Source organism: Anabas testudineus, chromosome 16, assembly GCF_900324465.2.
Source record: "Anabas testudineus chromosome 16, fAnaTes1.2, whole genome shotgun sequence".
Classification (NCBI taxonomy): Eukaryota; Metazoa; Chordata; class Actinopteri; order Anabantiformes; family Anabantidae; genus Anabas; species Anabas testudineus.
In genome coordinates, this window is record NC_046625.1 from 22,582,372 (window position 1) to 22,591,659 (window position 9,288).

Here is a 9,288-nt window from a genome sequence, read left to right on the forward strand (position 1 = left end):
ATATCTTTACAGTAATTAATATTTCCCTATTATAATTGATCTGCAAGCCTTTAAACTACTCTAAACACTGTTTTAATTTTAAAGTTGTACTTTTTAGGCACATCCATTGTGTTGGAGGTGACTAGTGTTTCATTTGTGGTGCTCACATTAACAAAAAGGACATTTAAAAATCATCAGCAACATCTAACATATTTACATATTTATATGTAAATAATATATGTAATAATAATAGCGATATCCTGGTTACTCTGAATAATACTCAGACATCTGTATTTATACAGCTTTTCCTTAGGTAAAGTCAAAATGATGTCATTGTCTTGTAAAATCCGGACAATAGAATGTTGAATGGATCACTTAGAAAATAATAACAAATACACAGTATAACTACAGTACGTGAAATAAAACCTCAGTGTAAATTCAGTTTGTGTTACTTAAGGAAGCATTTTGTTTACTCTTAGTGTTCAACAAATGTGTGACAGCTGTATGTGTTGTGTGAAACTGTCATAAACTGAGCATTTAAACACGTCTTATTGGACTTGTCAGTTTCAGTGTGTTTAGCTGTCAACAGGATGAACTAGACAGTTCGTTTAATACGATTACCTTACTCGAGGAAGGAGCTGTTTACTGGGCGAGCAAAAACATTTTAGATAAAGTAAAACTGGATAATTGTGGTTGAGGTGTTCTCACATGGTCTTTCACAACGTCTGAAAACGCTGCTTGCAGAGAGTTGAGAGAAAGGCAGATTTGTGCAGCAGCAGATCATTATGTCCCGGCTCATGAACATTCCTGCCAAGGTTGAAATTTCCATTGCTAATATAAACTTTGCATAAGTGCTTATAATGGTAGCGTTGATTCAGCCTGGTTATTGTTTTTTCACTAAAGTAAAGCAAAGCTGAGAAAATTCCTGGGTAAATATAAACTTTGCTTAAGTACTTATATGGCTGTTTTCTCTCTCCCATATGGCGGCCAAAGGCACAAAACCTCGGGGGGAATACTAAGCAGCTCGACTAAGCCCCCCCGTCCCCATCCACTAGACAAAGCGACAGCTCTTCAAAGCTGTGCTTGCCTTTAAACAGTTAACAGCAGCGAGCGTTTTTAAACGTGACAGTGTTTGAGAATACTTTGCACCACTAAAGCCTTGAAGATCTCCCACACTCCTGCTCACTGCCATCAAAAGAGAAAACTGACAAGAAGAACTCATGACTATATCCTAGGTTTTTATCCTAGGAATTTGTTTTCCTCTCTATCGACTTACGCCGACAGTTTTTAATGCTTCATGTACATCTCATGTATTTATACAATATGAGCATAATAACATTGAATTTATTATAATTTATACAGTTTCCAAAAATGTGGGGGTTAAATGATTAATCCTGAAAATGTATTTATAACACAATGGCTGTAAACAGTGCAAATTCAAGTTTCAAATTGTTCTTCATTGTACACTGATCAACTGAATAAGCCTATTAGACATGTGCAGCCTGTCTGTCACCCATTATCAGACATGATGCGTTGGACCCACTCACTTCCAAAGTATTTCTACATATGGTAAATATGCACATTAGATGTAAATATATACATTTTATTCATTTCAAGTTAATTCAACTTAAAATGTCTGGCATTATTATTATTTTTTTTTTGCTGTTATGGTTTGAGGTCTTTCAACAAATTAACTGCTGAGACTTTATTCAGCCCATTAAAGTATGTGTTTAAAGGAAAAACAACAGAAGACTTCCTTTGTGTGTTAAATCTCTACTGAGACTCTTTTTTTGTGTGTGTGGTGAATCTGTTTATGTTGGAAACCTTATAATAATAAAATAATGAAAACCTTGATAAATGATAGTGTTGAATTGAGACACTTAAAATGTTTGGAAACAACCTTTAATGTTGTCTTTGTTCTGATTTTGGTACAACATTATTTCAGCAGCTGGAACTCTTTCTTTAACTCTTTAAACTTATTGCAATTGCATTTTTCTGTAACAATTGCTCACAAGAGTAAACAACAGAGTCCACTGATAATGTGACTTTTCTTAATTTCTAAAATTCAGCGCACCTATTTTCAAACTTCTGAAGCTAACTAATGTTTTCAAAGCAGCAGAAGAACTTAACTGTTTATTTTCAAGCTGAACAAATTGTTTACAGATCAGTATTATATTGTACATGCTAATTCAGGAATTATGAAGTATCAGCTAATACTTTGACAAAACATAAGATGACAAACATTTTATTATACATTAAGTTTTATATTTTCACACCATTTCTACTTTTTAGTATAATTATTTATTTGAACTTAACACAGTTCTTCATACAGTTATTTACTGATTTAATTTAATTGAAAAAAAGGCAAAAAAGACTTCCCAGAATGCAAAGGTTTTTTTTTTTTTTTGTGTTTTTTTTTATTTTTTTTTTAGTAGTTTAAAGAAAGCAGTCATGGTGGTATCAAATACACATAGCGAGGTAATCTCTTTGTCTTAGATTTTTTTACCTGCCTTGCACCTATTATGTTGCTTTGGATAAAAACTTTAGCCAAATGACTAAATGTGAGTGTAATGTAAATGTACCTATATGAAATATTTGAATGAGGTACATTTGTGTTAAATTCAGTGCCTAATCATGTACCCAAGAAGAAACATATATTAACAGAAATACTAAGAAAATATATAAATAAACATGAAATATATAAAATCTAATAAACCAAACAATATAAAAAATTTTTTAAAGAAGATGACATAGATTTGTAAGTTCAATGACAACAACTTGTTCAGAAAACAGCTGAATCTAAATCGACCAAACAGAGACAACAGTTGACACAACATGCAATATTTAATCAGTTGTTGACTTGAGGTACAATTTTATGGCACTTGGTGTACAATATGTTTGTAACCTATGACTTACAGTACATACGGTATCATGCAATACACATAATTTTGGGTTTATTTTATACTGGGGCTCTATTGAAACCATTTTGAACAATTTCTGATTCCATTCACTGCATCTCTCTAAAACTGTTCTTCTCAGCTTCTGTGCCTTACGTCATGTAGGTCAAGCTATGACCAACCGTCTTGTTTGGTTTATTTGATTTCATATTTATTTACAAATTTACTTAGCAACTCTGTTAGGCTGTGAACAAAACACAGAGAGAGTGACCCCCTGTTCGTCCACCAGTTAAAAAAGCTACCATAACATGGCCCCTTAAGTCTGGTATACAGTAAATACATGGTTTATTACAGGGCACATTACAGAGATACATTGACTCCCATTATATTTAACTGTGAGTTAGATTAATTATAAAATCAGACAGAAAATCATAAAAAAAACATTGACTGTACCATTTGAAATCATGTCAAGTCAGTAGATTTTATGTTACATTTAGATGTTACATCTAAAAGCAGGTGGAATAGTACTGCACACAAGTCATGTCGAATCTGACGTGTACAGTAGAGACACACACAGGCTCAGTTGGACAAGAGACATTGCTAGTTATGTGTAAGAATAATTGCTGCGAGCTTTGCAGAGATTTAAGAGTCCGGGCCCTGCTGCTGAACGTCTTTATGGCGGGAGTGTGAAGTGTTATCATTAGTAATGTGATTAACACCTTCTCCACAGGGGCAGCAGGGGGCAGCGCTATTGTGCGAGTGTGTGTGTGTGTTTTGTGTGTAAGACATAAAAGAGACAATTACGCGGTGGGTTTGGAGGAGGGGTGTATCTTTTGCCATTCTCACTCGAGCCCAAATATATATTGAAGTATGATGGTGAGTTGCATTTGTAGCAGTGGGGCTGTCTCTTTCCAGCGTTATAATTACCTTGTTAATATATTAGTGACCAGCATTGATTTCGTGGCTAATCCGATCTCAGAGGCTGCAATTGATCCTTCTGCAAGCAGCCCAACAATAAGCACTTTGAGAAAAGAGACGCTCAATACCACACGCACAATTGGCTCTCTCACAGCTTAATTGGCTAAAATAAGCCAAACATTTTGGTTTCCCTCTCAACGGTGAGATCAATGGAGGGAATGAGGCCTGAATTCAGATTACTTTCTTAACAAACTCAGCTGAGCTGTTCTCCCCCTCTACATCCCCATCATCGCTCCCTCGTGTCTTTTCTTATTCATTTTTCAAAGATTTTTTTTCCCCATTTCTGTTTCACAGTGAGGAGAGTAGGAAAGAACGGCAGTGCACATCAGGGGTGTCCCAAAGTGTCATTGCACTGGTCAAAGCTATAAAACACAGATACAGTAATGGTTTGTGGACATGGCTTACTGTTGGCCTGTTTGTCAGATGCCAAAGCTCTCTAATCAAATCAATGTAAAAAGCTTCTTATGACTTAAAAGTATGTTGTCCAAAGCGTTGACAAAGAAATGTTGGTAACCATTGGTTTGCCCTCTTTAACCTCTCTAATTTGTTAAGTTAAATTTCAGTTATCACAAACATACTGCAGATTTCATTAACACTACAATAGACTTATTTTCTATTTGCAAGATGAAAAAGAATGAATTCCTGATAGAAGTTTCCACAGTGAGTCATTTGATTTCACAGAACTTATTTGTGGAAGCTATTTAGCTATATGTTTGTAGTATTGCTGCTCCATGTGTTTGAAAGTACCGGAAATTAAAACAAAATACCAGCTAATTATTAGAAATGTCTGAAGAAAGTTTCCAGGAAATTATTTTGAACGGCAAATAAGTTGATACTTATATCACACATATAAACACACAAATACATAACTAAAAAATTCCCAGGTGATGTATTTCTTTTATTTACCATGATATCTGATCTTGCACTACAGTACAGCACAGTTTGTCCTGGTGGTTCCTTGGTGTTAATGCAAACTAACGTATTACTGTATACATTTTTATATACATATATTTTTTATAAAGACACTATTAACATTACTTAATACACAGTTAAATAATTTAATAACTGGCTTGTTAACATTTATCATGGCTGTCATTGCTAATCTAGGTACTTGGTAACATTATTGCTTGCTAAGGTTGTCCATTTAGAGAAAACACCTGTTTAGAAATATACAATGATTGTCCACATACTCATTACTACATTATGCAATGTTAATTCCCCCATTATAAATGATTAAGTAATGTCTCTCTCATTTACCATTAGTAAATGAGTGGTGTGTTCAAAAGTGTCACTTAGCTGTTAGTTTATGTTTAGTACTGCATTAACTATTGTTAATTAATGTTTCTGTAATGTGTTTATTGTAAAGTGTAACATTGCATCACATTACATTACAGTGTAACTGCTTTTGTTACCTAAACCCAACCACCGTCAGGAATAGCACTGGACTGTGGATTCAGGCTTGGGTCTGTGCTGTGACAGTGATGCTTCAAACAACATGCACATCATTTTTATGAATAAATGTAGTGCTCTGTTCATTCAAGTTGTACCAGAACATTATTCATCAAGGGTTTACGTTACAAAAATATAGTATTTGTGGTTGGAAGTTAGATTTCACTGTTAGGAGACAGGCTTGCAATATACTACTGTTTCAGTTAGATTTCTCCAACTATACATGAACTATATCTTGTGCTTTTTTACTCTTTATGCCTTCTTTCCTTTTTTTTATATTTCACTTCTATTACCAGATTTGTGAATCTCCTCTCTCTATGTCTGTCTGTCTGCCTCCCTGTGAGGCCCATCTGAAGGCCAGCTGGTGGCTGACAGCAGCTGAGAACCATAAATCAGATGTGCAGGCAGAATTCCTTACACCACGTTGGCATTCACTTTGTCAGCCATGAAATAAAGATGTAGCGGAGCAGGAGGTCAAAGCATGCAGAATCCAACCCCCCCATAAAGCAACAACAACCTAACATCCACCCTTCTAAAATCTTTATCCTTCCTCAGTGACTTTCCCTCCACAGGTAGCTGCTCTCATCACCTCTTCATTTGTGTGGTCCACCTTGTCGGGCCATAATTTACAATGCAATGGGTTTCTTACTGCAGATAACAGTATGTTTGGAAGCCCAGTGAATGTGAATTTCTTTTTGGAGGTATATATATATACATATATATGTTTTATTTATATGAAAATTTACAACACAAAAATGTGTTTTTATATTTTAAAAACAAGTTAATCTTTCAAAACTTTGGAGTCACATGGAAATTCCCTTGTTTTTCAAAGAAAAGCATGTTTTAAAACATTAAATTCATCATAACTAACATATAGACATTAATCACTATTGAAGCTACAAATGGCTGTTTTTGGGTGGGCGGCCATCTGCCTCGACTGGTTTGGGTGAGTGGAAAGAGGAGAGAGAAAAGAACATTAAAGAATCACTATACTACTTTATTTAAACTCTGCAGTGATGAATATTTTCATATTATCAGCCAATCTAATTGCTTAAGTCTTAAAGTGATGAACCAATAGATTGTTATCACTATATTTTCATTTTATTATCAGTGTTAACAGCAGTTTGTTTCAGCTCAACAGCCAGATTTTAATGCCTTTTAGCTCATTGTCTTGGATTTACAGCTGTGACAACTTTTAGCAGCAGCAGCAGCAGAATGATGAGCGGAATGAAATGTTCAACAATGACAAGTCAAACAGAGCCATAAAGTCAGAGTTGCCAGACCATGTATTGCTATAAAACAATAAAATAAATGTTGTACTTCATTGGTAACCAGTGGACCCTCTTCCTCGTTCCAGTGAGGGGTTTGCTGCTGGATTTTGAATCAGCTGCAGAAAAGATGAAGCTGAGTGGCTGACCTATATAAAGAGAGCTGTAATATTCAAAGCAAGAGGACATAAAGAAACAATACTCTCCAGTTCTTTAACAGGCAGACATGACTGTAGTGCAAGTGATCAGAGGAAAGAAACACCAAGAAGTAAGAAGTTACTCATTAGCAACAGAAGGCCAGGAGAGCATGGCTGTGGTGTAGCCTGCAGGGCTGAACATTAAGTGCTCAGTTTTACTCTTATTACTACTACTACTACTTACTGTAGGATGCCATAGGATTTCCATTATTACCAGAGATGTAAATAACTAATTGTATTTTCTCTTATTGCTGTAGCTACAAGATTTTTTGTGTACTTTTATTTTTTTGAGTATTTATAACTGTAATTTTACTTTTACTTTGCTGCAGTTTAAATTGTCCCTGTTGTTATGTTGTCATATGCAGTAGGTCCTAATATCAATATATTATAGGAGATGGGAACAGAGGAAGAGGACGTGGTCAATTTGACCTATTGCTGCTATGGAGCCAATCTTTTAGATCTTTTTTCTTATCATGCTAACATGCACAATAAAATTACCAAAAGTTATATCATTATTTCAATTTCTAAACATGTTTGGAAAGCTCTGCATGTTTACTCAGCACACACACACACACACACCACACACACACACACCACACACATGCTCCCACTTCTCCATTTGAAAGAGCTCATTGTTACAGCACACCTGCCTGGTCTCCATCATGACCGCAGCAACATATAACGGAATCCCGTGTAGGATTTTTCCTTAATCCATGTCCTGCTTGTTCCTGCATCAGCCTGTGTGTCATGATGACATGTAGGCCTGCTTCTGTTAGACCGGCCATTGGGGGGTTGTGTTCACACGATATGTACGTCAACGTATATAACACATGTACAGCATGCACCCGCCAGCAGGAATGAACAACTGAACAAGGGAGAGGTGGTAATATTAGCTGATGGGTGAGGATGCAGGGGCCAAAGGTTTAGTGTGTCCGATTTAATTTATTTTGTGTTTACAGGCCTTAGCCATGTCGGATATTTTTGGACTACAGTGAATTCACAATAAAAAGTAGAATAAACTTAACACTTTAAAACTAAAGTATTAAACACATACATATTATTGGATTAGCATACAAGAAAGTGCCTAATAAAACATTACAATTATGTAGTTACCGATTATTAGATTATTATACTCCTTTACATGGGGTAATGAAAACAGACTGAAAAAATGCATTTGCGCACTAGAAGAATAACTTGTACTGAGCATAACACGATGTGTCATGCAGCATTTAAACACTAATCTTAAAGAGAGGAAATATGGTACAATTGAATTCAATTTATTTTATTTATGTATCCCATGTAATCCCATTTGTTGATTTATAGCTAATTCTGTTACATAAATTGTGCATGGACTAATTCATCATTACATTTCTCCACATTTTAAACTTGAAAACAAAATAACTTCTCTGGATTTCACAGAAATACCACTACTACTACTACTAATACTGCTACTAATAGTAGTACTAGTAATTGTTACCTGCTGTTCTTTCCTCTCTCCTCTTTCCACTCACCCAACCAGTCGTGGCAGGTGGCTGCCCACCCTGGGCCTGGTTCTGCTGGAGGTTTCTTCCTTTAAAGGGAGTTTTTCCTCTTCACTGTTACCTAGTGCTGCTCAGGTGGGGTTGTTGGGTTTTCTATATAATTCTGTATACAGTTTATATTTACATAGTCTTAAACCTTAATCACTGTAAAATGCCCTAAGAAGAGGAGGCGCTATATAAATAAAATTGAATTGGATTGAGTTGAGTTGAATGAACACTTAAATCCTTACTTCTATTACAAAATAGTTCTATGCATTAGTCCAAACTAATATTTATGGTGCTACTGTACAGTACGCATTATTTCAATTATGTTTACAGAAAAAAGTGTGATCATCAACATGCATTTTGTGGCATATGTGTGTGTGTGTCATAAGCAAGTGTGATATCTATATTAAGTAAGTCATGGTCTTGTTCTTGTTCTATGCTTTAAAGAATTATGTTCTTATTTTGCCTGTGTTGGATATTTTATTGGGAAGATATGTTAGTGTTCATATTTATTACACTCACATCACATCAATTAACTCAATTTAACCTTGTTATGATCAAGGAGTACATTTTTTTTAATTCTTTTAAAACTTTAAATCTCACACAGTCTTTCACCTTCCTCTGGTCGTCTCAATGATCATTTCCTAATTCTTCCTACCGTCTTTCCATCTCTTGTTTTTCTGCTGGTGTCGTGGTCAGCGTGGGGGTTGTGGGCCAGGTCAGAGGTTAAAAGGATAGGTCCATGTTTGTCTAGCTGTATTGTCATGGCCTTGGTACATCTGACCTCTAGTGTGCTGTGTCACACAAGGGCACGGGGTGAAACTATCCCTCACACATGCACGTCTGTGTGCGCATGTGTGAGAATGTTTTTTGCACGCACAGAACCACAGAACTGTCTGACTTATGCAAAGACATCAAAGGGACAAGTAGAAAAAAACACAACGCCGAGCGTTGAGTGTCTTTAATGAACTGTGGACACTGGACTCTTGTAAAG